Source organism: Balearica regulorum, chromosome 1 (assembly GCF_011004875.1).
Source record: "Balearica regulorum gibbericeps isolate bBalReg1 chromosome 1, bBalReg1.pri, whole genome shotgun sequence".
Taxonomy (NCBI): Eukaryota; Metazoa; Chordata; class Aves; order Gruiformes; family Gruidae; genus Balearica; species Balearica regulorum.
Window position 1 is genome coordinate 184,555,109 of NC_046184.1, and position 24,702 is coordinate 184,579,810.

Consider the following 24,702-nt stretch of genomic DNA (forward strand, 5'->3'; position numbering starts at 1 on the left):
TTTCATATTCACTAGTAACTCTCATCTTTAAGGTATATTCAAAGTAAAAATACAAAACCCAGACTGACCTACTCAGCTGTAGGATATCTCAAGTATATCACCTTTCTTCTTCACACACAGTTCAAATTTAGCAAAGTTGTTGTTTTGCGAGTAAAATGCTCTAGATCTTGATTCCCACAGTGTCAAACAGATGAAACCAAAATATATTCTTTGTACAATCCAAAGAGTCACCGAGTTCCTACATGAAGCAGATCTTCAGCTTCTTGTTAAAAATGCACTGTAAACGTATCCTTATCTCTAGCACAGGCTCACAAGCAGCCGGAAGGAAACAGCACTGACCACGTCATGGCAAATTAGAACAGGCAAAAAAAACTGCACAGTACAATAGCAAAATAAAAAAAAAAAAAAAAAATCCCAAACTACGGAATGTAAACAGCTTCACTGGAGGGATGCGTGCCCACAGCTCCCACGTTTTCATTTGCTCATAGGCGCCAAAGGTAAACATGGTTAACATGAGGTTATGAAGAGATGTGTTGTATCACTTCTGGGGAAAAAGGCAAGTGCAAAACAATCTTTTTATACAACTAAGGTGACCAATACATTAATAAAACAAATTTACTGTTTCAAAAGAATAACAGAAACAGGTGTCTAAAATTAGGAACCTAAGGGAGTATGTTGGTGCCTAGGAATTTAAATCCATATGTTTTTAAGGAAGAAAAATGTGTGGTGCCTAGTGTTTTGATCAAAATTCTTTAAACTTGCTTAGATTAAGGGCTGCACTGTGGCAGAAGAATAAGGGGCAGAGGTCTACCACACAGCTACCCAGACTGAGACCCCCCAGAAAGCCTATGGCTGACTCCAGTTCCATTGGCGAGGATTAACATCTGCCTTTATATAGGACATTTAACTTCGCCTTGTTTTTGCAGTAGGCTGAAACTCAAAAAAATGAAGGGTATCTTCCTCCCCCCAATGCTGAGCAATTTAATTAGGGAGGATCGTGTTACAGGCTCATACTCCCTCGTTCTAGGAAATGTAACAGCTGTTTTTCCCATATAGATTGTGGTATTCCCAAATTCCTAAGTAGTGATGGCAGAACATTCAAGTAGCTAGATCCTAGCCTTCTAAGAAATCAGGAAACCCAAAATTATGCAAACAGGAGAACCTCCCCAACTTCCAAAGAGTGCTTTAATTAGCTGTTAAAGGTTCATAAGAGTAACCACAACCCTAACTAGAGAATATTTGCATTAATGAGAGCTACACGTGTCAACAAAGAAGGATGTGCTTTGGGAACCATGGCTGTTCAATCTCAGCGCTGGCCATTTTGCAGGATGCCCTGAATAGTTAACGAGGCTTCCTCCGTACTTCAGCAGGGCTATGGCACTGAAAGCATTACAGACAACCATATAATCCTGGGTAACTTCCCTAAATGTAGTTACTTGGCCTCACCTTTTAGAAGACAAGAATGCCATTAAGAAGTTACACAAACATGCCAGCACAGTGGGGCTAAGACCAACTTGTCCAATCCCAGACTCCTACTATCCTGTATGCCAGCCTGAAAATAAAGTATAAAGCCTTACAATATCTAGTTTAGTATTTCCTACAGTGATTGAAGTGGGTCAATCTATGTCAACAGGTACATACCACCTCTTTCAGAAGAAAGGACAGGTATGGAAATTTATTTAAGTACAACTTCTATTTTGGTTACTGCCTAGAAATAAATTGTGACTCTCCAATAACACAAAATAATAGTATTTTAAGTCACGTCCTCTAATCAGTGAAGAGTAACTTCACTCTAAAGGATCACCAGGCAAATGCAAGAACCTCCTCAGCTTCTAAATGGAGACTTATTTTAAAATGGGGGTTAAGCTAATTGTCCAGGGAGAACCAGAGCCGGAACACAGCAAAGGCTTATAATCATCTCCGTTACACTAATTGAAGCCAGATGTATGAAGAAAGAGTACAAGTCCTTACGGTCCAGTATCTTTCTAAGGTCGGTAAAAATTAACAGTGTCAATGTAAAATCAGGATAAATTAAGCGTTGGAGACACAGGTTACCTAGTAAGCTCATAAGGTATAAGAAAAACTGGAGGTAGAGCCACCATAAGACAGATTTTAAAAGTTCCCTGAGTGCATTGGGAACTGGCATATTCTTCCATCAGTGCCAGGTCATTTGTTATTCTGTAAAATATTAATAATTTACAGTAGATACTACAATACCAAGATGCACACTAAATGCATAAGATCCAAAGGCTGTGGCAGCAAACTTACTAAAAGCCATAAAGAAATCTTTTCTTACTTTTTATTTGGGAAAAAAAAAAAACCAAAACAACAAAATGTTCAATGCAAAACTAATCATCATGATTTAATATCATTTCAGAGACTGCAGGAGCGTAATGCATTTGATCCCAAAGGTATCCTCACAAACACTACTTGGAACAGTCACACTTTATGGTAACATGAAGTTCCTAATCATCTACTACCGTTGCAGGAACAGACATTCAAAACCTGCTTTACAAATTTTGCACCACAGTGATGTAGTGATGTAAGACTATATAGCAGTCTGCTCCTTCCCCCCTATACCCCCTCCCCAAAACCACCAAGGAATCTATAGCTGAAGTCCAATGATACCTTCTTCTTACAATGAAAGAAACAGCTAACCACAACATTAGGACCAAAGTCAAAGACAAGTGAGTAAACAGGCTTTAGTGAGCTTTTATATCTAACCTTATCAAGGCTAGGCACTCAAACTATTATTATTTACAGGAAATTTATCATTACTTCTTCAGTGGTACCCAGTAATAGCAAATGATCTATTGGGCAGTAACTGCATGGCAAAATAACACAAAAGTACTTTCCTTTAACCCATAGCGCTTTCTCTGGCATATAGAAAACAAGAGCAGCTTTTCAGAGAAGCCAGCACAATTCTAAACCAGCTATATTTTCCTCCACATCTATTTTTATAAACTGTGCTTTCATTATTCCAAGTATCACAGGATCCTGCTGTCTATAGGCTAACACAAACAGGACTATTGTTTTTGCTATATAATGCCACTTATCTCCCTGCCTGATTTTACGTACATCTGTGAGTAGAAAATAAGTTATTTGCAAACAGTATAAAATGCGTAAATTGTATTCACATGCACAATAAGCTTGACTACATACAAACAGTCCTAGGAGAAAGGGAACCCAGTATATATTACCATAAAATTTACATCAAATTTTCAGAACGATCAAGTAAGTAAGGTTTTGCTTTCATTTTTACTAATTGTTGTAGAAACATATTATAAAAAGCAATATTAAGACATAGCAATATAAATAAATGTCTCCATTTTGCTTAATTCTTGAAACTGAACATACAAATAAATTATTTCAGTCCCTCTGGGAATTCCCCTTGCTTTACTGATTTCAACATCTAGAACAACCTCCTCAGTCTGTCAAAAAGCACATTCAGCCAATTTATCCCTTAGTACACTGCCACTCTGGTATCCCGGAAGGTACATTGTAGGACTCCTTCCAGCTAGGCATCACAACTTTTTTCCCCACGGCTCTTCACCATATATACCCCGTACTTAATCCTAGCCCTATTTAGCCAGTTCAACAAAGCTCATAAGAAATACCTCAAGAACCAGCGTTTTTGGTCCCAATGGTGAAGTTGCAATACTGCAATTAGGCTCCAACTTGGAAGTAATAAATCCACAATTTCTCCTTTAACTCCTCACAATATGAGCCGGTAAAGCCCATACCGCTTCAGCATTCAAGCACTGTAATGCAGCACACTGAAATAACACAGTAGCACCACAATGGAGCAGGTGTAGCAGCCATCAAAGTGCCAGGCACAAACCCAAAAATTTGCTGAAGAAGCTTAGCTATAAACTTGGAAGGGTCAAGTCTCGATACTGAGAGCACCCCAGCTGAGCTGAAAGATGCCTCCAGCAAGCTCTGGGATCCACTCCCATTTTGGGTTACTGAAGATGACTGTTATCATCCTGCACTGCCTTTTTTGTGAAATCAGTAAGATCATTCCTACATTTAAAATTAAGAACCAGCTTAGCTGCTTTAAGATTCAAATGCAGCTCTGAATCACGAGTTACTGCTGAAACTGCTCGACTCATTTAGCACAGGGCAAATGACTTGTGATTGAAATTTCCCAATGATTTTCTAAGACGTCTGCAGCATTAGCTCTAGCCTAGAAGTGTGAAAGTTGTAACTTAAGAGAAATGCAAAGCTGAACCCTTTTTTCAACACCATCTTGGATGAGGGAGGAAGAGGGGAGCGAACAAGAGGAATGGGAAGAATAAAGACATCACCTGGAAATTTTGGACTGAAGGACTGAAAATCATCCCAAGTGAGGTCAGGCAAACCCATGGATTGTAACTGCAAGATTTCACTCAAGTTTCTGACTCCTTTCTATCAGTGGAGGTGAAGGATGCATCAAGACAGAGCCAGTTTACCCTCTGCAGAGTCACATCTTTTTAAGGTACTGTGCAAGTAATACATCGTGGAGTCTGGTTTTCTTAAAAAAGGGGAAAAAGCTGAATGATAATCGCAGTTGTCACACAGAAATCCCAAACCCGTGATCATCATCTTTATGTGTGGTCCACACTGAGCATAAATGCTAACAAGATCGTCTCCTGTGGCATTCTTCACAGATTGATTATTCCTATTGAGTAATATTAAGAAATTCCACAGAACAGCAGCTTTGAACCATGTCCTTAGACCCAGGGGATCGGTAGTCGGCAAAACGACAAGCAAGCAGAACAAGTTAATATATGTTACTTGGCACGAGAAGTTTCTGAAGGCACAGTACTTCAAATGCTCACACAAATTAAAGGAGATAGGAAAACAGTATGGTAAGGGAGTATCACCAAGGAAGGAAAGAAATGACGTCAGGAAGAGCCTGCAATCTTCTGAAAGCATCCATGGTGCCTAGGGGAAACTGCAAAAAGCAGCTAACATAATAAAAGTGAACAGAGTGACCTTTGCTGAACTTTCGTTAAGGACAAAGAAATCATCGGTATCAATAAATCCCTGTTTTGCAGCCAGGCTGGAAACCACTCTATGTCACCACAGGCTCTCAGTATACATACAGCAAGGAGGACAGAGAGTAAGAGGCTTCATCTGTTAAATATAAACAAGCATTAATAAAAAAGGAATAGGCACTCAATTCAGTTAATACAAAAGAAGTGAAATGAACTCCTCCTTCCCTACATTTCACATGAAAACACGTTTACTTCAAAGAGAGCAGAAAGCACAAATGTAAGCAACAAGCTCTTCTTTGCTGTCACCGGAAAAATCACTTTTTCAATGAGTTCCCCCCCCCCCCCCAGCTACCTCTTTTAGCCTGAATATTTAATACAAGGCAAGATTCCTTTCTGGACTATTAACAGTAACAACTCCACCACTGTTTACAGACTCCCCCACCCTTGAAAACCTTCCTCTTCCTCTCTCCCATGTTCCCTGATACTTTTTGAGTCCCTTTTTTTTAGCACATTTATATACCACAGCTGTTGTACACAAACCAAGCAACCTGGCAGAGCACTGCTGGGAAATTTTAAGAAAATTTCAGCATGGTTGAGACTTTTTTTCCCTCTGTATCCTCTTTTGGCAGCATGCATAAAGGTAGCCTGAAATTGGTGTAAGTGTATAGACGTACAGCACTGTAAATAATTGATTTATGCTGCAGCAACAAAAAAAACCCCAAAACCAAAAAACCCCAAAGGCAAACGGACAACCACCAAAAGACCAGTCCTAAACAGCAAGTTAAAAGATATTGAGGCAAGGAAGGCTCTCCCCAATTTTACTGTTGAAGTTCTTCAGCTCTGAATAAAGTATTTGAGTATCTGCTACGATAAAGAGCAAGCCTCCCTAATCTGATCAGGCAAGAGAAAGGCCACACTGGGTTTTAGTCACCACTCCACAAGCATTTGCTCTTGCAAAGTAGAGCCAACTCAACAGGAAAAGTTAGCTGAGCGAGGGCACTCCACAGGGAAGCAAAGGTCCAAATCCTCTCCCCCACTTCCCCATTCCGCTGAGAAGAAAATAACTGAATCTTGCATTTCCATAGGTTGGGTGCATGGCATAAGAAGTAATAGTTAGGGCGATGGGACATTACAATGCCAGCCCTCCCTTCCTTCCAAATTGTGTTAGAGATTGGACGTCCTTCCCTTCCCTTCTCCTCCTCCTGATCAAAACTGCTTAGTGGATCAAACACTGCTTTGCAGCTGCCCAAATTGCACTTTTTGGCACATTAGACACTTAAAAGGGAAGATGAGGGTAAATTTTCAGAAGTGGTTATGTGATCCAGCAGCCTTGGCTATCCGTAGGGCACTCAAACTTTTCAGGTTGAATTTGGGTTACTAAAGCCTCAGCTCACAGATATGATGCATTACTTCAATTAGATAGAAGCCACGTAATGTTGCTTCACTGCATAGCACCTACTCTACATGCCTATGCAGATGCAAGCATACACGTATCAGCTGCAGTTATATAAACACACCTTACCCCATTTTGTGTGTGTATGTGCAAAATAAATATATGAAATACATGCCATTCTACTGATTTGACTTTTTATTTTTGGTGTACCTGTTTTGGCTACCAAAGAAGCAAAAACTCCACAACTTCCCGCATCCCTTTACAACAAGAGGACATGCAGAAGTGTTCCTTCTCTGTCTCTCTTCTTCATCGCCACTCATTGCTGCTCATCATCACCTCAGTACTGGTGGGGAATATTTAGCTTGATCTTCCCCTCATCCACTGAAGGCCAAACAAAGGAGATGATTAACTGGACCTCCCCCTAAAAAGGACAGCATCCCCCCCAAGTAGTGCCTAGGGAGCTCGCACAGTCTGCCAAGGCTGCAAGAACTCAGCAGTCAGTTTACCAGCCTGGGAAACAGAGCAGCACTAGCATCTCAGTCTTGCAAAGATAACATCTGTGCGTAGTTGCTGTCAAAAAGGGGACAAACGTATGTGCAAGTCAGGCCTTCACCACCTGAAAAACATTGGCTACAAGCACACCGTCACATCAAGCTTCCTGGTGATCGACAGCATGACTGCCAGTCTTTCTAAGAACTTCTCCGTGATGGGCTATCTAAAGGTCTCTTATCCTAACAAGCATCAGGTTTTGTTATGAAGAACATTTCCGAAAGCGTGACCTTGTGTAGCAACGTAATATGGATCCAAGGCCCAGCTTAAAGCAGTAACATTCACAGCAAAGACCTGCTTCTCTTCTTGCTACTACATACTGGTATACGTGCATGCTAATCTCCAGTAAACGTAGAGGCTGGGGAGTGTGGTTTGATGGTCCAAAACACTTGGGAATCACTAACATGGGCTGTCCTTTGATTTTGCCTTTGTAGTTAATTCATCACTACTGGTAAGGAGAAGAAAAAAATCAGGTGCTCCTATTTCCCAGTTGATAAAATGAGAACAAGGAGACATTCAATGAAGTTGAGAAGCAACTAGTTTTGAAAGGATGAAAGGAAAGCAATTAAAAATGCATCAGCCTAGATGTACTTGCTCAAACTCCTTGCTACAGATGCGAGAGAAGTCAAAAGCTTAGGAAAATTATAAAATGTTTTAAAAACAGCTCCATGTAATTAGATCAAATCAATCTCATTACATAAGGATTTCTTTTTAAACAGAATGGAAAAGGCCTGTCATAACACAAGGCAAACCTCCAGTAATGCAGATTGCAACCACACATCTCTACAGGCAGGATTGTACTATAATTTTTTTCTTTGTAACTGCTCACTTCTGGACTCATGTATTCACCAGAAAAATAATAATATATTAAACACTCCAAAACCAGACTAGATGGACTACAAGTTTGATATGATACTGCAAGTGTCCGCATAGTCTAGCTCATCAAGAGGTAAGTGATAATAAGTATGGAGAGAAAGGAAAACAGAAGATCTCTCATTACTTCCTCTTCTACAACACTCAGTATACGCTATTTTATCCAGTAGAGACAGGATTGGCCTTATGTGTTGTCATAAGATAACCAAATTACCTGCATAAACAAATAACATTAGTATCAAAAACATCTTACTATATTTATATTGCAAATATCAAAAAGCATTAAAAAATATACCGAGAAAACTGTAAATTGATAAAATCCAGATCTGGTTTAGAAATTTCTGTAATCCAAATGAATTATTCCAGTGACACAGAATAAATATTTTAAAAGGCACCCTCAAGCAGTTTCTGGCATTTAATAGCACCTTTTAAGGAGCATTAAGACCACAATCCTATAAGCAACTATAAGAGAGCTCCAGGTAAGTCAAATCTCGCTGATTTCCAAGGGAAAGGGTCTCACTACAAAGACAGCTGAAGGGCTGAGGTCCAAGACAGCTAAAGCAGGATATGAAGAAACTTGTAAAAGAAGGTGGAGAGGAGAACAACTGCTTGACCCTGAGAGGTTTTGCTCTTTTGATTAACGCATACACACAAGAGAATGAAGAGGTGCAGTGGGAGGAAGAAAGATGAGGGGGAACTTAAGATAATTGCTTTGGCTAGGTGCCAGACTTCAGAAATTACCAGTTGCCAGCCCAATACTGATATAAAACTGTCAACTGTCCTCTAAAAATTACTTTTCCTGCAAATTAGTAATGCAGTCATTATTTTTAAATCACCTGCAGGTAAAAGTTAAGTTTACCAAAGAAAAATCTGCCGGCCAAAGACTTTTTTTTTTTTTGAACTGGAATGTAAATGCACACAAATTATAGACATTAAAGGGGGAAACTGAAAAAAAAGCCAGTGGAGATCAGGTTCAAGTCAAAAGTTTCTTACTCCAGGTGACCTTTTCCAGCCAAGCGTCGGTAATTCGAGATCAGGGAGTTAAACTCCCACAGGACTTTTTCAGCATTCTGCAGAAGATGCTACAGGACCAAGCTTAGTAAAAATCCCCGTTACAACTTCTGCCACACAGATTTTTAGTATTCTGTGACTTTCCTTTTGCAATTAATTTATCTTTAAACTTTTCCAACTGGACTGTCAAGCACAATGAACGAAACATTTAAATAAGTTGAAAATTACTCTCTGTTGTAGCCATAGAAATACTATGTGATTTGCATTTCTATGTTTCAGTATTTGAGCAGTTTCAGAAATCTGAATGTGATTTAATTGATGTGCACCAACTAGAGAGTGGCACAAACTAATCCACACAGAACTTGTTGAAGCCTCCTCTTTCCCAAACACGCACAGACACAGACTTCCAGCCTCAGTTTGGTACTTTACTCCTGTCGACGATGTCTATGTTCAAGGCTGCATTCAGCAACTCTGCCGGGTTGAGAAACATAAAGGGTCTTACCTTTGCAGTGTCTTTAAAGAATCTGTATGAATATAAAGCAGATTAGGCAATGTTTCTGTTGTTTGCCCCTCATTTGCTGTCAGCTGTCAGCAATATGAACAGTCAAAAGCCTCTGGAGCAGGCTGGTATTAGTCAGCTAGACTTGAATTTCCAGTTCTTTTACATTGCTGTCTATTTTCCTTCATTAGTTGGCCTGTCCTACCCTGGTATCAGATTACAGGGAGCCAACATTTATAGCACCTTGCAAAACAGTCAAACATATCACATACCTAAGTCTGCCTATACCTGTTGCCCTTCATGTTTAACCCTTGCTACCAACTGGAAAAAACTTTTATTCTAGAATGTATCACCTAAAACCCATTTGCAGCAGAGGAGTAATTTTTTCCTTCTTACCTGACAGCTAGAGGACGGCATGAGATTTTGTTTTATGAACTGGAGGACACAGGCACCCTACGCCAAGAACAGTGGCTCCAAGATGCCCCGCGAGAACAAACCCAGGGACCCAGCAGCAGAGAGACTTTTCCGATCTCCAGTGAGAACCGTGGCCTGGAAGCACTTGCCGCTTATTTTAGCAGGTCTCAGAAACCCCAAACAGCTCGTTCTGGGTTTAAGCTCAGCTAATTATACTAATTTCTGGCCTCCCTTCAGACCCTGCTGCTAGAGCGGCAGGCAGGCAGGCGCGTTTTCAGCACGTGACCAGTGCGGCACGAGCCGATGGCATTTCCAGCCCGTGGCTCTCCCAGCACGGCCGGGTTCCCTCTGCCCGGCCAGGATGCGGTGCTGACCTGGGCTTGGCTCTTCCACCTTCTACTTGACAGCTTTTAGGCCACGTTCCCTTCCTGGAGCTAATCCTATTTCCACAGCCTAAGGTCTGCAGTCTAGACAGCAGCAAGTTAAACCGTACAATGCTGGAAAAAAAGTAGCAGCAATTTCTCTCTCAAGTGCCACATCATCTTTATGCAAGACGCGAGGCCGTCCCTGTGAAGATCAGCTGCGATGGTGATGTTTCAGAGGACTACATTCTATGTGTTCTTCCATGACAGGTACCTTAGCTTTCCTACAGATACATCATACATCCTGGAATTAAACAGTGTTTCAATAAATAAATACGTATATTCTTACAACTCAGGGTTGTTCAGGCAGCCTCCTTCTTGGGACAAGTGGCCCGTTTTGCTCAAGCTGAGAATTTAAGGTAATACACCATTACACTCATACAAGTGAGCTAACTCAGACAGTATCAATGAAACACACAAGAACAGGTTTTTTTGCATGCTGCTTTAACCTAAATCTTTACCTAAGTAACTTTTTAACCCTTCAGACAAGAACCACAGACCGAATCAAAGCAAAGCAAAAAAATAAATGGCTAAGAGGGCTTTTGTCAAGAAACACTACAGCGCGTATCACAAAGCACTGCAACTAACACTTATCATAAGCTGCTTTCTTAGCACAGTGTTAAACAAGCGTTTTGGTCTTTGAGAGATTCTAGCTCCTGATTTAGAAGAGAACTTACATTTATATTTAAGTTAGCATTGTGGTTAACAATGAGGCATGGATAAAACAAAAACATCAGATTTTTCAGTCTTTCTTATTTATAAGGCTTATCAGTTTAAACACATTTTTGCAAACTGTGCCTGAAGTGTTTTAATCTATTTGTCACAAAGATCCTTATTTAACTTTGCCCAAAAATACAAGAAATGAAGTACTCAGTAATGCATTTCCAATAGTTATACCACAGGAATTCATTGGTGAGCTTTTTCACATCAGGCAAGAGGTGACTGTTTTCTCCAGTCTGTAATCAGAGACAGCGCAGCGCCCATACGATGCCCCAACACACGCCTTCCTTATACACCCCCAAGGGTCCATGTTGTCACCAGTTCAGCCATGACCATTGAGATTACTTCTTTTAAGTTCTTTCTGAAATAGTTTGATGAGTGAACTAAGACAAGTAGTACTGTGAATTTTTTGTTTTAAGGGCTTGGAGAGTCCGATACTACTACTAACACAGCCAGGGAGTTATTGATGAGGTTGGGACAGGAGAGACACATCTCCATCAGCAAATCTCTCAGAAAAATTAAGACAATCTCCTACTTTGTCAAAATCACAAAGCTGATGTTTGCACTAAGCTTTCATATAGATTCCAAAAAACCAAAACAGCAACAAAAAAGCCCAACCCAAGAGTGAGCGATAACACCTCCTAACATTTCACAAGTAGGCATACTTGAGTCAAAAAAGCCTGTAGAAACAGGAATGAAAGGTAATTTAAGAAGAGGTGCAAAGTACCAAACCCTACCTACAGTCAGGCAGATTGATAAGGAACAGTTGCAGACAGTCAGACATGTCAGTCAGACTTCACGGACACCCTCCCACTAACCTCCAGGACTGATGAGTCTGTCGGGTTTTTTTCAGTTTGTCCTTTCTAATGTAACTGTCTGGGGTTTTTTAGCATGAATGCATTCAACTTTATTTTTAGCTTAATCAGGTTCTTTACAGAATGCTCAGACAGCATTCATGTAGGCCATGACTGACTTCTCTTAAATGGAACACCAAAAAACACTCCACAGCTTCAAGACAGTCTCCCAAATCGAAGCATGGGGTTTGTTGCTCCTTTCTGAGGTGAACTCTTCTGCCTGGTTTCTAGTGTATCATATTTTACAGAGCACTGTAGCTGCAACTCAGATGTCATCTACAGGCCTAACAAAAAAAATATTTAAATTTATTGAAAATTATAAAATGAGAGAGCTAAGCTTTTGAACTCACAGGCAGAAGGCTAAGGTTTATTCGGCATAGAAGGCTGTAACTGTACGTTTTCCCTCAGCACAACGAGTCACACTCTGAGCTTGTACGTGCTTTCTGCATGGGTAATTTGTACCAGCGTTCCTGGTCACAGCTCATCGCGGAGAAAGGCGAGAAGCAACTAAATACTCCACATATGCTGAAGTAAACATGATTAGTAAGCTGTCCTGCTGCATGGAGAAAAGGCAGCGAAGTCATCCACCAAATCATTTGCTTTGAACTCTCAAAACATGAGTTTAAACCTGAACTTGAGATTGGAAACAACTTTAAGAAAGCACCAACGCACACACAGAGACAAGGAGGGAGGGACATGGCCTGGGTTAGAAAAGGTATTACATAGCCAGAAGGACTTCAAAAAACAAAACAAAGAAAAAAACCCAACCCCACTGAACCCCAGGCTCTCGCTGTAACTTGTTTGGTACACAAACCACCTTGTAACTAGACAGCCAAATACTTATGGGCGTGGAGCACACAGCACAAAGAGCTCTATGTGCAGGTTATCCCAATAACCTCATCTAACGTAGATACACTGAATATACCTCCATTGTATGCGGAAACAGGAACAGAAATTGTCTTGTCTCTAAACCTTCCCAAGACAACTTCTTCATCCCTGCAGACAGACCGTAGGTTTGGGGTTTTCATCCCCAATCTTTGCCATTATCTTTCCTTCTTTCCCCTATTAGCATCTTCAGCATTCACTTGATAAATTTAGGAACATGGTTTTGAGAGGCAAATGCTTCTACATTTCTCTTATTTCCCTCTTGGATACATTTGTCTCATTTCAGCCACCTTTTCAAAAGGTAATCATCTACATCCAGGTTCCAGGTGTTTGCCAGGTCAGACATTCATTGAATGGTTGCGCTGTTTTCACAGAATCACAGAATGGTTTGGGTGGGAAGGGACCTTGAAAGATCATCTAGTTCCACCCTCCCCTGCAGTGAGCAAGGACATCTGCAACTACATCTGGTTGCTCAGAGCCCCGTCCAGCCTCACCTTGAATGCTTCCATGGATGGGGCATCTACCACCACTCTGAGCAAACTGTTCCAGTGTTTCCCCCTCCTCATCATATAAAAAATGTCTTATGTCCAATCTAATTCTACCCTCTTTCAGTGTAAAGTAATTACCCCTTGTGCTGTCTTTACATGCCCTTGTAAACAGTTTCTCTCCATCTTTCCTCCAGGCCCCTTCAGGTACTGGAAGGCTGCTATTAGGTCTCCCCGGAGCCTTCTCTTCTCCAGGCTGAACAATCCCAACTCTCTCAGCCTGTCCTCATAGGAGAGGTGCTCCAGCCCTCTGATCAGCTTCGTGGCCCTCCTCTGGACTCACTCCAACAGCTCCATGTCTCTCCTGTACTGGGGCCCCCAGAGCTGGATGCAATACTCCAGGTGGGGTCTCACAAGAGTGGAATAGAGGGGCAGAATCACCTCCCTCGACCTGCTGGTCATGCTGCTTTTGATGCAGCCCAGGACAGAGTTTTCCTTCTGGGCTGCAAGCGCACATTGCCAGCTCATGTCCAGCTTTTCATCCACCAGTATCTCCAAGTCCAAGGACACAGAATATGGTGGTGCCTTTGCCTTTTAAGGCTGCATAGCAAGAGTGGTCATCTCCTGAGCCAACAAGCTGCCTTTTTTAAAACACTGCCCTTCACCTACTTTTTCAGTATTACCCTTCCCCAAAAGCTGCTGCTGGGTTAAATCAACAAGGTGCTGAAGGCTGCCTAAATTGGAGAAGGAGCATTAACAGTATGAAGAGTACAGGCATTTCTGCTGTACTGAATGTCTATCTAGGACATAACCTGTGACATATCCAATTCACTTAAATGTCTGCAGGAAAAAAATCTTAGGTAAAGAACCAAACAGAGAACACTGCATCTAAAATCATGACTTTAAAACCTCTGCAAGGCAAGAGACTGCTTACACAGTTATAGTGGAGAAAAACATTCTCTCAAGCCATAATTGAAGTTAGGTAATACTTTCTAAACTGCCAATTTTAATGCACTCCAAAATGCAATGTATTCACTCAGATTATTCTGAAAATGTGTGTGCTTCACGATGCTTAGTGTAATTACAATAATAAATACATTAACTTGCAGCTATGTACGATAAGACAGAAACTAACATTCCCATATCATTTGCACATTTTTCTTCTTACAGATCAGCTTAGCTTAAATTTTATGTTCTAAAGTATTTGCATGGGATGGGATTAAGAATGGAGACTATTTGTCTGGGGAATTTCTAACTAGTCAACTTGGCTATTAAGAGAATATAAATTATCTCCTGACTTGTTGCTAGACTAACAATTCCCACTGTGGGGTTTCAAACAGCAATGAAACATGAGTTAAAGACCAACAAGATTAATATTAAAAAGCAAAAAGACTTCTCTTAAGAGCGATGTGGAAAAGGAGCAGGGTCTGCAAAGGTTGCTCTGGGGAAGGCAGCATCTGGACAGGCCAGTATTTCTCATTTCATAATGTCTGGGGAAATGTTCGCACTGAAGCCTAAGTCACTCTCATATGAGCACACACCTGCTCTGGGGAGACACAAGAATTCACTGCTAATGAACTAGACCCAGAATTTATGTGTTACATGAAAAGACCTACAAAATCAGGGTATTCTGGACAGTTTCAGTGCGCCCACAAAGCAGGTGTAGAGAAATTCAAGGCTCACCTCTTCCTCATTTCATCATTCAAGTTCCTGTGCCTTTTGCAGAACTAGATCAGGCATCAGAGATGGCTGCTGTGCACATCCCTGTGCCATCCAGCCTAGCCCCTACGCAGGGCTCTGCGAGCCAGCCTGGCTCCCCAGCTGTGGGAGAAGCAAGGCAGCAGCGCTAGGGGAACCAAATTGCCTGGGGAAAAAACAAAACTGCCCCGTCTCCTTGGGCTGCATTGTGTACCCAACTCGGTCTCATCCTGCAACAGAAAGCAGCACAACCTCCCACAGCCTGGGAACAGCACCTCCCACAGCTCACGAACCTGGAGACCTCTTTCTACCTTCCCTCAGCTCCCCAGAACGAATAATGCAGATATTATGGCACCCAGGCTCAAAGATTTTGATATGCAGCTTGTCGGCTCAGGAGATGATCCCCCTTGCTATGCAGGCTTCAAAGGCACCACCAATCCCACGCAGGCAAACATGTGCCCCTGCATACACAGGCACCTGCCCTCTCAGGCACTGTCTGAACCAGGCCGTTGCACAAGTCTACCCATGCCTCCCAAAAGAGAAACCCTGATGGTGTCATACACAGGAGAAGGGTTGAGCAGACATGCACCCACACAGCTCCTACTGGCAGGAAACAATTTTCTCCTATGACAGCTTTTTCCCCTTTGACCCACAAAATTAGGATTTTTCCTGACAATCAAGTCCTCTAAATTCAGATTAATTCTAAGAACCTCAAACACCTCTGTAAGAAAGGACTCTGGTTCCTCTAAGTTTTCCCTATAATCAATGGGAGGAAAGGTGGGCTGCATCTCCTGGAGATGAAAGGCCCTTCCTTGAGTCACTTATCTGACTTGCCTAAATTATCAGGAGTTGATCCAGGCCTCAATTCATAGAATCAAAAAATGGTTTGGGTTAGAAGGGACCTTTAAAGATCATCCAGTCCAACCCCCCTGCCATGGGCAGGGACACCCTCCACTAGACCAGGTTGCCCAAAGCCCCATCCAACCTGGCCTTGAACACTTCCAGGGCGGGGGCAGCCACAACTTCTCTGGGCAACCTGTGCGTCTCACCATCCTCATCATTAAAAAAATTCTTAGTTACGTCCTATCTAATTCTACTCTCAGTTTAAAACCAAAGTCCCTTTTCCTGTTGCTACAGGCCTTCGTAAAACATCTTTCTCTCTCTTTCTTATAAGCCCCATTTATATATTGAAAGGCCACAATAAGGTGTCCCTGGAGCCTTCTCTTCTCCAGGCTGAACAATCCCAACTCTCTCAGCCTGCCCTCACAGGAGAGGTGCTCCAGCCCTCTGACCATTTTCATTTACATCTCTGAGAAAACAAGAGTATGGTGTGGCTGAAGCAAGCACTCCAGCCTTTCTTGCAGTACAACAGCCTCATCATGCAAGAAGCTCCTCAGCAGAAATCAGCTCTGTTATGAAAAGCTGCAAATTATCATAGAAACTAGAGATAGAAAACATTTTATCTACCACTTCTACCCTACCCCTTTCCTCTCTCAGCATGACATTCAACCTGTACACAGTCAGGAGAAAACACAAACAAAAAACAAAAACAAGAGAAAGCTGAGTTTAAAGTGGGAGATTAACTAGTACCATAAACACAGGGAGAGGTTGCTTTACATAGTTTCTAATCCATACCTTCATTTATCCTCTAGCCTCCTTTCTTCTTTTCTGTTGCCTAACATTTCATCTACTTCTGTGAAGTCTCAGCGATTTGCTGTGATCACAGATACAATAAATTAATATCAGAATTGTGGGTGAGTGGGGAAAAAACCCCCAGTATTATGCCTTTTTTCAAGATGCCATAGACTTAAAGCAGAGTTTTGTGGAGGTTCTTCTACGTGTTCCCCCCAGACAGCTGTGCCCCATTTGTACCTTTCCTCTCTCAAACAAGATGGTACTAAGAAAAGCAGTGCTCAAAACTGAAAGGCAAAAAGGTCAGAAGCATCCTGTCGCTGTGAAAGGCTTCCAGCACAGCTATGTTAGAAATGTGAGAGCTGGTGCCTTTCACAGAGGCAAAATGCAGAGTTTTGCCCTTGTGGTGCCGGCTCCTGGCCCTGCAGAAACCCAGGGGACCCAGAGCTGCTCCTCTGGGATCAAGGCATCACTGAGAGCTACGAGCGGCACCTGCCTCTGTGAGAGCAGCTCTTGTGCCAAGCACAGAACCATCTCCTCCCCACCTCTTGTGCAGGGCGCGATGCATGGTGCTTCATAAACCAAGAAAAGAAAAAAAGCAACAAACCAACCAACCCCCCTCCTGCAAAACCCCTTACCCATCCAATCTCACTGCCCCTACAACCTTTCTACTCTTCCCCACCTAGAGGCTGTGCTCCTCAGGCTGACAGCCTCTATTTTAAAGAGCAGGTACTACAGAAACATTTTACCATGTGGCAAAGACAATTCCACTCAGTGCTGGCTAGTCAACAAATAAACAGTGTAAGGGAAAAAACCAGTATTCTGTGAGTTATGCTGTCACATGAGCAAGAAAAGATCATCAAAGCAGGCAAAAAGGCTGAAATGAATCCGCACAGTTTCAGTTCTAACATGATTTTGATGTGCAGAGTACTTGGTTCTCTAAAATATGATGCTAGGGAAGATAGTATTAGAGTTCTAGCTTCAATAAATTAACTATGTTGTAATAACATGCATATCTTCAGAAATCATGAGACCTACTTAAAAACCATTACATCTTTTAGAATAGAAGGTTTTATGTGCTTTTTCTGTGCACTTGTAACCAGTTGTTTAACTGGAAGCGAGTGTTGCCTCAGAAACACACAGATTCACAAGTGGATTAAAATTTAAAAAATCATTAATAATAATAATAGTAATAAAAATCACTCCAAAGATAACAGGATCTTACAATAAAATCTCACCAGGTCAAGTAATGTGGCAATTATCTGCTCAGAAAGATATTAATGAAACTGCATGACTTATGCCCAATCCGTCCATTTCTCATGTGCATTTAAAAACTCCTGCACTGGCAGCAGTGGAAAAAGAAACACTGGACCTCAGCTCTCACTGCGCTAGGATAACTCCCATGGTTACTCTTTTACTGCTCATACTTCTAGAGTTCAAGTACTGCTTTTTGTTGAACTAATTAAATTCTGATCTTTAATCTCAGGTATCTAAATAAGGGTCTTGGATGGATAAAAAAGTCAAAAGCATACAGACAAGAGTGCACTCTTGAGAAGACAGTCTGTTACACAATGGCTGCCGGGGGGGCAGGCAGCAGAGTCATCATCTCTCCGTGCATCTGCTCTCCTGCTCGTGGTTTAACTGACAGGAAGCACAGACGAAGATACTGGGACCCAGTGACGAGTGTTTCCTGCCAACACAGCCACGTCTCCCCACTGCGTGCTTGTCACCGAGCACGCCTGTCCTCCTGCATGGGCCACGGCCTCCCATGAGGGGGAGAAACTCCATGACACCTTCTAAAAAAAACAACAACAAAAAAAAATTAAGTTAAGCCCACGCACAGAAAGTCAGCCAGATGGATGGATAACAAGTAATCAGGTCAAACATACTGAAATGTGGCCCCAGAAGGCCATCGAAGGAGCGTATAAAATGCTGGTGGCATGTTCTCATCCAGCATGGCCCAGGACAATGCACAAGCCAGCTCTGGAGGTTTTAGAGTCTGGCCTTCCTCAAATGGGCTTGTACACCACCAAGAAACCAAGTTACTTAACAGATGAACAAGTAAACAAGCAGAAATCTTCAGAAATGAACCACAAACAGTGGCAGAAACCACACCTGCCAAACACAGCACCAGAACATTTACTTAATTGGACCACCCTGTCCTAGAAAACAGGGCAGGTTAGATGATCTACGGGGCTTTTCTAACACTAATACCTAAAGTAACACCTGTTAGTCTACCACAAAAATTGCAATGCTGAAGAAGCATTTAGTACCAACAGGATAAGCACGAGAATTAATATAGCTTAAGCAAGCAAAGGCTCAAGTGCTAGACAAAGCAAAATTTCAGTAAAAGCAGAAACTCCAGCACAGTTATAGTTTCTATGGTATCTAGATGTAAAACAATATGCTATACTCAGTCCCTCTCTAAGTAGTCTTCTGCTCAGTCTTAGATTACCCCATAATATCACTTACCAGAAAGCATCTTAGAATCACAGAATCAATCATAGAATGGTTTGGGTTGGAAGGCACCTTAAAGATCATCTAGTTCCAACCCCCCTGCCAGGGACACCCTCCACTAGACCACGTTGCCCAAAGCCCCATCCAATGTGGCCTTCAACACTTCCAGGGAGGGGGCAGCCACAACTTCTCTGGGCAACCTGTTCCAGTGCCTCACCATCCTTACAGTGAAGAATTTTTTCCTTGTATCTAATCTGAATCTACTCTCTTCTAGTTTAAAGCCATTATCCCTACATGCCCTTGTAAACAGTCCCTCTCCAGCTTTCCTGTAGGCCCCCTTCAGGTACTGGAAGGTATCTTTTCATCAGCCAGCCTAAAAACTATACTTCCAGGTAGGATGAGAAATTATTGAGATGGCCTCGTATCCTTCCTCCACCAATGGCCAACTGGTGGTATAAAACTGAGGAAAACCAATTCTGAGCTGTATCTGCAGGGTTGCCAAATAGAGCAACAGAAGACACGTCATCCATGTAATTAAGTTGGGAAATATATCAACTGGTAGATGTCTAGTAGATTTAACACTATCATCTACTGCTATAGTCTAGGAACATTTTCTGCGTAAACTTAAAAGCAGTAAAAAAGCCTTCATCAGATTTCACAGAGTTTCTGGCACATTTTACCCTTTATAGAACCAAGGCTCTCCATCCTACGGTGCTCTCCATCCCCATCCCACTCCAGTTGGGAATAAAAATGCCTTCACATGGTGACTGGCACTGTTAGTAGAACAGCCATCTCAAAGTCAGTGGTCTGCAATTTCCTGAAAATGACCAGGGTCCAAATCCTCCTCCTTTTAAACTAGAGGCCTGTTCTGTAGCTAGGTACCAGAGCATGCTTTGTTCCCAGCTTTCACGTGCTCCCATCTGAGCTCTCTGACCATCTGGGTTATCTCAGAGAACCACAACTGTGCAGTGCTTCAGGAGACAAGACTACACCCCTCCATGTCACCGGGCACTTGACCTCTCCATGCCTTGGAAGTCAGAATGAAAGTCCTCAATCAGCACCCATCAGACACTAACAGAAAGCCAGTGGAAGAACTTGTAGCAGAAGCTCACTTTTGCAGCATTTCTGACGTTCACTTAAGACACAAGTCCTACCCTTGACAAATACTCAAGTAACCCCAAGCAGCCAACAAATTAAAAAAATATGAAGTAATGGTTGCTCAAAAGCCTTTCTGAACAAAAAAGCCTTGCAGCATGATCTGAACCTTACTAAATTCTGCTGGATTGGCAAAAGGACTTCTTAGAAGAGAACTGGGGAAAAAAAAAAGTATTTTCCATCTCAGATTCCAACAATACTGTGTAGCCAACAGCATTTTGTAGATTTGCTTCTTAGTTTGTAAGTCACGTTGGTCATATCTTGCAACATGTACTGGCAGGATTCAATGTTTTCCTAAGAAAATTGGGGTGGCAGATGCTGACACGGATCCAGAAATGGTTTACTCTCAAGCTGGATATTGTTTTTAACCCTGAAAGTTCATCTGTGTCCCACTAATGAACTGCAGATTTCATTACACCAAATATTTCAAAATTCTCATATGTATTTATTTTCATGGGGTATTATTACTGTACTAGCTCTAAGCATAACACCAAAAAGTTATATTTACAAGCATAATCTTCCTTAGTATATTGATTATACACTATTAAATTAGCAAAAACATTAATGTAACACAAGCATAAAGCTAGAATAAGGGTGGAGGTGTTCTTTTATAAATGATTTTGAGGCACTTTAAGACCGCCTAAGTTTTCAAGCTCTGTATATTTTAAGCAAAAATGGAAAGGTAAATGTTGTAGTATTAATAATTATAAAAGCAAAGCAAAAATCAGGATGTCTCAATTCTTACAAAATTGAACATTTATTCCTTGAAGCTGCTGCTGCATGGCACCAGCACGGCACCCATCTGCTCCAACAGCCCTTCATTTCTTTCTTTGACTGGGTTACAGCTAACAGGGGAGGAGTGGTCTCCACAAAACTGATTTTCCTGCAGAACAGCTATGAGTCAACTTGTCTCCAGTCTCTACAACTAGTAGTCTAACTGCCTTGCTACTGGTGTGTTTTTCAGGGAGGTAGGAGGGATCACACCTCACCAAAGCGCCATATAACAGAGAGGAGCAAAAACGAAACCAAGCTGATCAAGACCCACTGACCAGGCTCCCCAGACAGCAAGAAAGAAACTGCCTTCATGGATTTCATTTTAACCAGCTTCAACAGAGGGGAACATGATTTTTAATCCTACAGTGTCCCTTTAATAAACACCCCAAAGACGACATTTTCCAGATAACCAAGGAATTTTTTACAGTGTTGACTTACCAAGCAGAGCACAATAACCAGCTATTCTGTTTGCACTATGAGGCAGTACAGTGCAATGAGTTAATAATTTATCGCGGCATTGCTCTTGGCAACTGACCATAATCAACTTTTAAAATTCTTCCTCATTCTTACATTTTTAGTCTCAGCAAGAAAATGGCATCCTCACAGCTTCAGCTCTATCTGAACATTTTCTAGCCAAGGTAAGAGGTTTAATCTTCCCAAACACCTCCTTTTCTCCTGTATTGTTTCAGGCTCAGAGCAAAGGTCATCATTTCATTTCAATAACCTGATTTAGCAGATAGGAATAAATAGAATATTTTTATCAAAGCAAAAAGTTAACAGCATTCTTTCAGAAAGCCTTCGCAATGCAGCTGTCATCCCTGTGCTTCCTTCCCCCTCTTCTCCCAGAAGGAAAAAGAACAAAAAAGCCCAAGCTTCTCCCTCCACCAAAAGCTTTTATTTGCATGTGTTCCTCAACCAACAAGCAAACACCTTTTCCTCCCATTTTACATTATCAAGACCTCATCTCTACATAATTTTGGGGAAAATCTAATTTTTTAGTTAACACATCTCTCAACTAGAAGGATCTACCTGTGGTGCTCAGACAACTCATTTGGGAAACAAGTTTTTAAGAGAGTTTAGATGTGACCTGCAGAAGACAGTTAACCATCCTAATTATCACTTTGCTGAAGCTTTGGCCATAGACAAGGGTCCTCTTCCAAGGACACCTGTGCTACTTCATCCTTCCCCCTATTTCTCAACCCCAGCTCTTACAAACTCCCCAGCTCCATCACTCCGAAATCAATCCCTACCTGGTTCAGTCAATCAGCCCAGCAACTTCACATGGTGTGGACGCCCGACTTGCCAACTTGCCTCATCTTGGCTGAACTAGATAACGGGTTGCTCTCATGAATAGTCCGGACTGCAGACAGGAGGTGAGGGCAATAAAACACAAGGAAAAAAACTATGCTGTCAGTGAGGAAAAATAAGGGTGGCACCCCTCAGGCAGCACTGAGGCAGCTGGATGAGTGGTCCTGCCACAGAAACATCTAGGAACCATCACACCCACCTCTAACTGTTTCATTAAGGGTACATTTTAAATTAGACTGGCGCAAATTTGTATGCTCACAAAAACATACGTCGGCAGTTTAAATTGCAACTTTGGTTCAACCTGTGCAGCTTACTGTTGAGTCAAGAACATAAAGGCAAGCTAAGGGCCTGGGCAGATGCTAAATGAGCCATTTAAGGATTTATAACCCATCAACTCCAGGACAGTTCATTATCCGAGTAAAACTTGCTCAGTCCAAGCCTCCCTTCTGTGCTTCAGGGCATATCCACCCTAAACGCTTGCTGCTTGCTGCATGGGTTTAACGGGATGTGCCGCCAAGCAACCGGGGCGGTTACGCACGCAACCTTCGCTTATGAGCGAAAACGAGCAGCTGGGGTGAGGCTGAAACACCTTCAGTGTGCACGTAAGCTCGGAAAGCACGCGGTGCGTGGAGACACCAGAGACAGCATTGAGGCACTAGCATCATTCTCGCATCTAGTTAGTAAATACCAGGCTTGTTCAGAACAGACAGTGTAACAACAGGTTATTCCTTTCTCAGGAAGCAAGCTGCTTTCTCCACACAGTCTTCTTTTTTCCCCGATTTCACCCCATCTAGAGATCCTCATGTGAGGCAGGAAAAATGAACCCACAAAACTTCCCATTGATTATTTTTCTCCCCCCCCCCATCCATGCAGCATGTATGGATCAGTGGTTCTGGGTCTCTTCTCTCAGGGCAGCGGCTATTTTACCCCGCTAGCTATTTGCAGTTAACAACTGTTACAGTCTCTCTCCCCAAATGCACACATTTTGAATCACAGTATATCAATCACATGTCATCACAAGCTCTTTTGTTTACGAAGCCTGGCAGTACAAATTAACAAAATGCTTCCTAAGTCCACCTGAACGCATGGCACCTGTAACAGAAGCTTTAAACATTATGAATATCAGAATCTAGACACAAAATGTACCCTTTCTAACTACGTGGCTTCAAAAGTATTAAACCTTCTGTGCAAATATCCCTATTATTTTTAAACAAAACATTTGCAAGACTGAGCCCTTATCTTGCAGTTTGGCAAAAGTTTTTTGACATTTCTTACCGTTGAGAATTATTTCTAGTCCATTACCACTGAAACAACATTTAATAAACCTCACTTGAAGGACTGTATTAAAAGACAACTAGCTTTTTTATAAAAACAAATGTCAGAATGTTCTATTACATCAAGCATTCATAACTAGACATATGTCTTTCAGAAGTGCACGTTCAGGAAAATATTCTACCAACAGTAACTTTCTTCTTGGTTTTCTTCTCAGGAAATCTTTCCATAGCCCATTTTTACATGGTCTAAATTAATGACTTTCTATATTAAGGCCCCATCAGACAAATTAAAATTGTATTTCACTTAGCTGCTTCAAAAGCAACTTATTTCATTGTTGCTTTTAGCTGATACTAAAATATACTTTTTTTTAAGTAGAAAAGGGCCAGTATTTTTAAAAATGCCGCAAGCCACCCCCAGCAAACTTGAGACTGTTTCTCAACGCAGAAAGTTTCATTTTCATTCATACGTCTAAACCACCTTTGTAAAGTAAAAAAGCCCCCAAACAGACACTTCCTCTCTACAGTTCCTTCTTTTCTCTTTTTGAAATAAACAAAAGTTGGTTGTTTTTTTTGAAAAAAACAGGATGGCAGCCTCTGAGCAGCACACCACTGAAGGCACCCGGAGCACCTTGCTGGGCTCACAGAGCTCTCCACAAGCTGGTTCAGAGGCACCAGGGAAGTAAATTCTTGCAATTTGTGCGGGTTTGCCACCCTTTGCACTCCACAGCATGTAAAATTCATAATTATTTTCTTGCTAGGCAATACCCTCGTTCACATGCTTAATTTACAGTCACCATGACAAAGCTTAAATAGCTACAGAGAGTAAACAGTTTACAGAGACCCTGAGAGGGAGGAGAAATAACAGTGCAAAACAGCAAACGTACCAAGGGACGGATAATGGCCACCTCCGAGGACAATGTCAGGCCAAATTCTACCTTCAGCAGACAACGTGCAAGCCTTGGTGCCTTCAAGACACAGTTTTCATTAAAGCTCCTCCTAAGAGGGTCATCTTCTGGTTGAAAAGACAGCCTCCACTAAAAACAAACCATGGCATCACATCCTTGGTAAACTATTCTTGTTAGCTCCAAAATTATCTAGTGCAGCACATGCAGCATGCACAAAGAGGAGAAAGCTAAGAGTATTTTTGTCAACTTGCTTTTAACTTGAAATTGAGTCTGGCTGGAAGAGCAAGTTAAACATTAATTTTCTGACAGCGGTCAGCCCTGGGTATCACAAGTTGTAACCGTAGTTTCACAATCACATTTTGCTGCTTCTTTCCCTAGCTGCAATATAAAACTGAATAAACACCGAGATAGCCGG

General features: G+C 41.8%; 1 protein-coding gene across 4 annotated transcripts in view; it reads right to left on the reverse strand.

The window, feature by feature from the left end:
* Positions 1 to 24,702, reverse strand: part of ELF1 (E74 like ETS transcription factor 1) — an 88,086-nt gene that overhangs the window by 38,481 nt on the left and 24,903 nt on the right. The window contains exon 1 of one of the 4 annotated variants that reach the window (XM_075741753.1): positions 69 to 544. The exons of the other annotated variants lie outside the window; for them this stretch is intronic. The gene's annotated coding sequence lies outside the window, so the exon portion shown is untranslated. Of the gene's footprint in view, positions 1 to 68; positions 545 to 24,702 lie in introns of those variants that run through there. 4 annotated transcript variants of the gene reach the window in all.